Here is an 8,417-nt window from a genome sequence, read left to right as displayed (position 1 = left end):
TTTTAAGAGTGCCTTTACAATATGAGATTCAATGTACAGCTTTCACATTTCAGCAGCACCACAGCGGCTAAAGACTTTAACACACATGGATATTCCTATTTGAGTTAATGTCACGTAAAATTATTTTACAGCAAAATCCAGAGAAAAATGCATAAAAACAAAAGAAAATCCAACCAAATACTAAAGAACATCAACAACTATCTCAAGGCCAGAAGGCCTTTTTGATTTGCATGAGTTGAAAGAAATCTTCTAACAGACTCAACTCCCTTAAAAACAGTTAGTGCACATCACCTGTCTGCAGTAGTTTCTGGAGTAATAGTACAAAGATACAAGGACTCAAGGGTGAACATATTCTCCATGCAAGGCATGTAATTTTACCTATTCACCCAGAAAATCTCACTATGTTAACTTTTATGCAGTGCTTGATTCATCTAGGGCTGCATCTAATGATTCATTTATAATTATTTTAAGCAATAAATTATATTTTTATTCATGAATCAGTATATTAGCTCTGAGAACCCAATATGACATCTACATTGGTATTTGTGTGCTTGATAAATTACTAATATATGACAAATATATTAATCCATTAAAGTAACAGCCCAACATTTTAGGACACATGCTTATTGGCTTTCTTGCCAAGAGTTAGATGAGAAGATTTATATTATTCTCATATGAGGCAGGAGACAGTTAGCATAGCTTAGCATTAACACTGGAAACAGGGGTAAACAGATAGCCTGGCTCTGTCCAAAGGTAACAAAATGTACCTCTACAGCTCTCTGATTAACACATTATAGCTTCTTTTTAAAAACTAAGCTACTGCAATGGACTGGCGACCTGTCCAGGCTGTACCCCGCCCAATGTCAGCTGGGATTGGCTCCATGCCCCTACGCCCCTGTACGCAGGATAAGCGGTTGACGATGGATGGATGGATGGATGGACTAAACTAAGCTAACCAGCTGATGACTGTAAGTTAAATCAACCTTCTAATCTAACTCTGCAAGAAAGCAACTGAGCACATTTACCAGAATGAATACAGCATGATTTTTGTATTATGTAGATACAGTTTACACTTCTTAATCTAGCAATACAGTGTGAAACACAGTAACACACTTGTTCATTGTAATAAAGGAACATGTCAACAAAGGCAGATATAGTAGGCTGTGGCTTCTCACAGTACTGACAGCGTGCACTTGTGAGTAGGATAAATAGTAGTTGTGGTCGCATCAGGAGATTTGTTGATTAAAGACTACAGTTCTAAGCCGACATAGCATAACAACTTCGCTTCTTCTGCACCACATGGTTCCTGTTACAACCTCCTCTACTTCCCCCCTGACTAATTGTGCTACTGCCTGGTCAGAGTGACAGGCTGAGACTCTGGCTCTGTTTGTGAACACACACAAATAAGCTGTTTTGATGTCCGAAATGCCCTTCGCTGCTCTGATAGCTGAATGGACTGTGGTGTGCTCCCCTTGGGCTCCCTAGAGGCTGCAAGGAGCGTACAGACTTATCTCAACTAAGCTATCCCCCCACCTCCATAAAGTATTTTCATGTTTGTGGATTGTGGAGGTGAACTAGCGTTCCACAGCTGGATACAGAGAACACTGGCAGGGGTTGGGGAAGTTGGAGACGACCAGCATACCACCGGCTTTAAAAATGTAAAATTGGAAATTAGGTTAGAAATTGAACAAGAGCCTTTAAAAAAGGAAAATCTTGAAGGTTTGATAGCTGTGCAAACAAATAATCAGAGTTTGAATTTAAAAGCTTAAACAGTATTTGCTCTGACTGGCATGATGACTAATATGTGCATTATAGGGCTCACTTGTTTAGAAACGCTGCTGATTTTATTTCGTCACTTTTGTGTGACCATGTTTTTTCTGAGTGACTTTGAATGCAGCGCTGTTCCTTTGCCTCCTCTCTTATTTCCCCCGGGGTCTATAGTGACTTGAGCTGCCAAAATCTGTAATGAGCCTCAGCAGGACATTATGTATATTGCCTACCATTTTGTTGTCATCACTCATCCGGAAAAGGAGGTTCTGAGTTCCATCACCAAGTGCCATGTGACGTCAAGTCATCCACACAACTTCACAGTAAGGTAGGGAATGCTCCTACATAGATTATATATAAAGTATAGGTATAAATGAAGTGGTGAGTGTTACATATAGCACTTTATATTTTAATTCCATGGCAGCTTTTAACTAGGATTACTACTAATTAACAGTATTTCTTGACTGGGCAGTGACTTCCTGGACTCCTGTTTCCCTGTCAAGTAGTTTTGGTTTTTAACCAAAACCACGCTCTTTTCCAAAACCAAACCAAACATTTCCTACCAACATCAGCTGCTATTGCTCTTCGGATCTGGACTCCGCCAGCGTTCACCTGCCTGCCCCTTGCCCACATCCTCCTGAAAAAAGACTGTTACTGTTACATCGTTGCCTCTTGTGTTGTCTCTTGGGTCCACCTTCTACAAAACGTAACTTTGTTGTGCAAAGTAAAAATAAGAGACTACCAGATAAGTTAAAAGAAAGAAAAACAAATAAAAACAATTGGGCCTTTCAAATATGCAATACATGTAATATGATGATGTATGTATATTACATGATATATCACATTAATTCCATACAGACTGTGTTTGCAGTTAGAGCTGGAAAGAGATCAGTGCCACAGTAGGAACAAAACTAGAAAATAAAATACCTATGCTGCTGTCCTGAGATTGAACTTTCAAGGTCTGTTCCAAATCAGTTTAGTCTAATTTCACACTGTCATTCTAAGTTGGAAGAAGGAGCCATCAAACACAGCAAGGCTAATATGTTGTTTCTTCTCTAATGGCTGACTGCTTGCCTCTGATCTGAGCTCCTTTTGAAGTTGTGCTTCCCTTGACTTGATAAGTGTGACTAACAACCAACAGCGGGTTGCCACTGAGGAGTAGCAATATTGTTAAAAGTAATAGAGGTGTTATCTCACTAATGCACTTCATACTTTACAACCGTTGGAAGGAGCGGGGGTTGGGAGGTGGCGAGGACAACAACTGATGCCTGTTAGCTGCATTTTTCACAGCCGCTACTCAAGAAGATGGTATTTTATGTAGCTGCAGCTTGTCTCACTGTCTGTTTATTGAGGAGAAATGAATTGCACAACAGCGGCACCTTGTCTAATGAAAATAAATCATAAATGGTGACTTGGGAGCCAAACTGAATTATATGCAGCAGCATCAATCCCAAGCTTTTGTGGGGTTGCATGTTCTTGAACCCGCAGATCCTCTAGATTTACAGTAGCTAATAAGTTTCTGGTTTCAATGCAGAACTGAATTATGATGTAAATCAGAAAAGACTGAGGAGGAAATAGGCCATGTGGAGTACCAGAGCAAAGATGGAAAGTTATTACAAATGCAGCGTGGAATATTTTGGACGACACCATGTACATCCTCGTGTGGGGATTTCACAAAATGTTGTTTCTCTTTAGACTTTGCAATGCTCACAGCCGCAAGCAAAAACAAACTCTCTAACAATGCAAATGCTGCCTCAAACATCGTGAGCCTCTTAATACCAGCTGATAATCCTCATCTGAAAATCCTAAATATACATAATTTCAGAAACGCCAGCCATGTGTTGCACCAAATAAATGAACTAAGCTCTATTTTGGACTTGCAATATGTGATTGTGAAAATGACACTGCTCTACCAATAGTTTTCTTATACTTTAACCCAAGATTCATAATACATTCCCAATGCCTGACGATCAGCTTTATCCCACAGACTTTTTTCCACATTGACTGCTTGTGGAGGTTTAATGGACACACACAGATGTAAGAAAACAAAGGAAACAGAAATAAAGTAGGTGGAAAGCAAAACTGGTTGCCCCATAATTAAAATAAAACTCTGGACAAATACAATATAGTAAAAGAAAACTGATTAATATACAAATGAGCAAACAAGGACACTGATAAATTTTCAATAGCTACTTAAAAATAGTCATAATTATTCCACAAACTTTTCAAGATTAATTAACTCATTTGCACGACATGCATTTTCTTTAACCTTTAACCAAACCACAATCTTTTCATAACCTTTTCTCTGCTTTTGTTGCTCAAACCTAACCACGTACAGGGTACAAGCCCTGGCTCTGTAGTATCAAAGTCTGCTCTTTGTAAGCCTTTACCATTCAGCCTGACCTCCCTGTGACCCAATGTGCAGAGCGAAAATCATTGCACCTCCTTTGCTGAAAACAAACACTGCCTGTCAACACAGCAGGCAGCAATTACGTTTCCCATGAATCTGTATATTGCAAAACAAATGAACATAATTTCTAGGAGACAGAGTTGCCACAGTCCTGCTATAAATATGATAACCCACATTCACTGCAAATTACTTCTGATTTGACCTTGAGGTTAACACTAGCTTGCCCCCCCAACCCCCTTTGTAGATGCCTCTTGGGCAGGATTAAAGATAAAACCCACAAATCAAAAGCTGTACATTCACCGAGTCCAGAGACAACATTGATTGTTTTAGGAATTGGCTTCATTTTTGTTTACAGATATTTAAAGAGCAAATACATGGACCAAAAAAACAAAAAAATCAAATGAGTTCTGTGTGACGTGTGGTGGTCTGTGCTCACTGCAGATTTTAAATGACAGGTGTTAAGTCCAGCCTCCGGCAAGGCCTAGTGCTTCAAACACATTTAAATGAATACCGACTATTTAAATCACTACTTATTTAAATAAATGCTCTTTATCCAGGTTCGCAGCTTTTTCACTGTAGGTTCCCTGATTAGCTGCCTGTCTCAGACCTCCCGGTCGTCAGCTCCCTCCTACAGGTAAGACTGTGTGGGGTGGGTGAGACTGGAGGATCACATCTTCTGCCTGAGTATGTTGACTTTGATTAATGACCGAGAGGGAGGTTAAAACAGTGATTACACACCAACTGGCGTGCCTCCATTTTTAACATCAGACCCTCTCCACCCGTGTCTGGGGGGAAATCTATCTCTCTGTTGTAATCTGTATAGAGAGGAAAGGGGAGAAAAAGAGATGGTAGGATTAGGAAAGACTAAGAGAAAAATGTATTCTCTTGTGTAATCCTCTTTTGTAGTTTGCAAAGACAGGATGGCTAAACCCCTCCCTCATTAAGCAACTGTCCAATCATAACTCAAGCTTCTTTTTTCTTTTTCTTTTTCAAAATCACAAGCAAAAGTGCAGGGAATGGATTTAACAGTGTGTTTATCTGCTCTAACCTCAAATGCAAATGTTAGCATGTTAAGTATGTATAAGTATCTTGCTGCCTTGTAGTAAACAATTGTTACTTCTAAGGCTGAGGACTACATTACTAACTACATTAGTTTGTTAAAAATAGTCCTGTTCACGATTAGCATATCCACTGTGTGGTGTTTCCCTGCAGTTTGGAAGCTGGTCCCGGAAGCTATCAGAGTTTAAGCTAATGTTAGCAGCCCTTTCCTGCACTTTGTCGTATTTGGGGAAGCCAACTTTAGCTGACATAGCGTTATGTTTGGCAAAAGACTTTTGTGGTTAGTCCTCATCATAAGAGCCTTTTCTCTTGTACTGTTAAAAGTGATAACATGAACAAAGGAGTATTTAGATGTCCTAGTAACAGCTGGTGAGGATGGGGACTTTTTGCCAGGGACATTTAGGTCTAGCTTTACCAATCTGTTGGCATTATGTCATTATAATGTATCTAGCCATCAAGTGCATACAACCCTTTTACAAGATTCTTCTTTAGAACCCCTCAGCTTAAAACATTAAAAAATTAGTTGGAGACTATCTCAAGGATCTTAACTTAGCTTAAGCAGGTGCTTAACATACCGTCCTCACCAGAAAATGACAACATTGGTTGATAGCTGAAGGGTTTAACACGACCAACTTTTTTGTAATAAGTGACTCTTGCGGCTGTGTGACAAAGTACATTTTTAGTTTTTGTAGCGTTATTAGTGCTAGCTTTAACTAGCTAGCATTAGCATACATTTTTGTGATTTCTAGTGTTTATTTGTAGCATTTATGTAGCTTTGGTAGTATTAACCTCCCTTTGTTGCAACAGTCTATGGGGAACCAAAAAATTCATATGTTGTTTTGGGAGTCATTAAAAACACTCAGACAGGTCGTTATGGATAGTCAACTGCCAACCTATTCTGTCCTTTATATATGAGGACATGTTGGGTTAAGAAATGGAGAATGCTGCAGGGTTTTTAGCTTCAGTTGATCTATGTGTATATTTTTAAGTTCACTGTATTGCATATGATGTCTCAACATAAAGCAGTACTTCTGTACTTCAGTACTGAGATGAGTCACTTGACAGAGATTTTCCATAATTAGTCTTGTTCAGTTAAACCCGATCAATGTGAATGATAATACCCACTTCAGAGCAGTCTTCTGGCTGCTGTTCCCATGGCAACCATTTTTCAAGCCAGCCACTTACGTCGGAGGATATTCACATCTTCTTAATCATTTGGCCATTTACAGATCATGTGTATCCTGCCTTCCCCATCAGGAAAATAGTTGGAGGAGCATCAGGTATTTTTTGAGGTACCTGTGTGAACTGATGGTTCAGTGGCAGTGGCAAAAGTTCAGTGCTGTGTTGACAATGGGTCTTCCTGCTAACTCAGTGAACCATGTCGGTGTGGCCATTTTGGGTTTTGTCATGTCATCCTCCTGTCTAGCTGTCTTTTATGTCTGTGTTCCTCAAACTTTCTTTAATAATAGAGGTAAAACATATTCTTTGTATAGACAAAATAATGAAATCAGACTTTTTACCATTACCATGGAGACTTTTTTTGTCTCCATGGTAATGGTATGACAGTGTTGATCGGACTAAAATTGCCAACATTAGCAAACAATAGCCACCATACTGGCCATACCAAACAAGTGAAGTTGTAGCAGTAAAGCCCCTGAGTGTATTGAACTGAGCAAGGGTGGGGTTTATTGCCTATGAATTGATTTTTTTTTACGTGTAAGAGGAATATTGGGTTATTTTGTGTTTAAGTGAGGCACTTAAGCTGAAGCTGCTCTCCTTTTATTAGCTGCCAATTTGTCCAGAGTTGGCCGAGCTCACTTGGGCCTGAGTGAGGATTTAAGCTAATAAAGAATGAATAAATAAAATGGGTGTAGTCTAAACTACATCAAAAAGAAATCAATACAAAGTCTTGATATAGAGAGGTGACTGCGCCTGCCACAAAGAATGCATTCAAATCATGTCCGCGCACTGACTGCTCCTCTTTCTCTGCCAGTGATTTACACATGCGCGACATCTATAAGCTGAGGAGGAACAGGAGCAGGGAACAACAGCATAACAGGAGTTTGACAGACACTCCCTCCCTCTTCCTCTGCAACCCCACCCCCTCGGCCATTCTCAGAGGAGTTGTTCCCTGCCCAGTGGCATGTGGATGTGTGTAATGGAGATGGATGGTGGCTGGCTCTGCCACACCGTGGAACAGACGGACTCCTCCCTAAACGCCTGTCTGCCAGCCTCCATCAGTCTCCCTTCGACAGCCACCCCGGAATAGAGCCCAGGCTCAATATTGGCCTGCTCAGGTGTGTGTTGGTGTGTGACTTACTTCAAAAACATGCTATTAACATATTTTCTGTTGAAACTTGAAAATGACAGCTTTTTTAAAGAGCACTGTCAAAAGTTTATATAGTGTGTTTGACTTGTTCCAGCCTTTTCACTGCTGACTTTTTGTAAAAAAAAAAATAGAAGAACAAAGAAGAATTAAGGAAATCAAGCAGCAAAATCTACATGCACAACAACAAGTAATGTCAGAGCAACCCAGGGGTGCAAAAGCCGCAGCGAGCTCCCAAAGAGTCTATTTTGCAAAGAAATATCCCACAATCCTTTGGGAGCTTGTATAGCTATTGTTGTTGTGCTCCTCCTACACCTTGCTTCTTCCTCTTCAACTACTTTCCTGAACCCACAGTTCTGTAGAGACTTTAACCGTGTGTGCAGGTGTGTGTGTGTGTTTATTTTGGTGTCTACAAAGGCTGTATTATCTTCTCGTTCCTTATGCATTTATGTTCTGTCTGGTATGGTTCATACTGCTGTGAAGTTCAGTCACTATGCGGTCCAAGCACTGACACTCAGTCTTGTTTAATTAAGCTTCTGGATCAATAAACTCTTTGATTTCTCCTCCCTTTTTTCCCTGCCTGGAATGCCATCTGTTCACCGTGACTCAAGCAAGACCAGTACAACCTTTCTTGGATCCTCCAAAATACCCATTAAAAATCCATTAAGACAGCACCGGAATAAATGGGAGGGAAACAGTTTTTTAGCTTGGTGGGTAAAATAACCTTTCTGCAAATGTTGTGGTTTTGGATGTTTTTAATATAGACTCTCGGATAAGACCAGAAACTGAAGCAACGATGAATCAAAAGTGATGAAAACAAGACAGAATAGTCAATGCCCTGACCTTTTATTAATG

At 40.0% G+C, this 8,417-nt stretch overlaps 1 long non-coding RNA gene across 1 annotated transcript; it reads left to right on the top strand.

The window, feature by feature from the left end:
* The first annotated feature begins 6,426 nt into the window (after positions 1-6,426).
* LOC123979647 lies at positions 6,427-8,039 on the top strand. The gene is made up of 3 exons (XR_006827274.1): positions 6,427-6,516; positions 7,230-7,533; positions 7,660-8,039. It is a non-coding gene; the product is annotated as an uncharacterized LOC123979647 (long non-coding RNA).
* The last annotated feature ends 378 nt before the right edge of the window (positions 8,040-8,417 follow it).

Source organism: Micropterus dolomieu, linkage group LG01 (assembly GCF_021292245.1).
Source record: "Micropterus dolomieu isolate WLL.071019.BEF.003 ecotype Adirondacks linkage group LG01, ASM2129224v1, whole genome shotgun sequence".
Lineage (NCBI taxonomy): Eukaryota > Metazoa > Chordata > Actinopteri > Centrarchiformes > Centrarchidae > Micropterus > Micropterus dolomieu.
The sequence above is the reverse complement of the archived record's forward strand: the minus strand, read 5'-3'. Positions and strand labels throughout refer to the sequence as shown.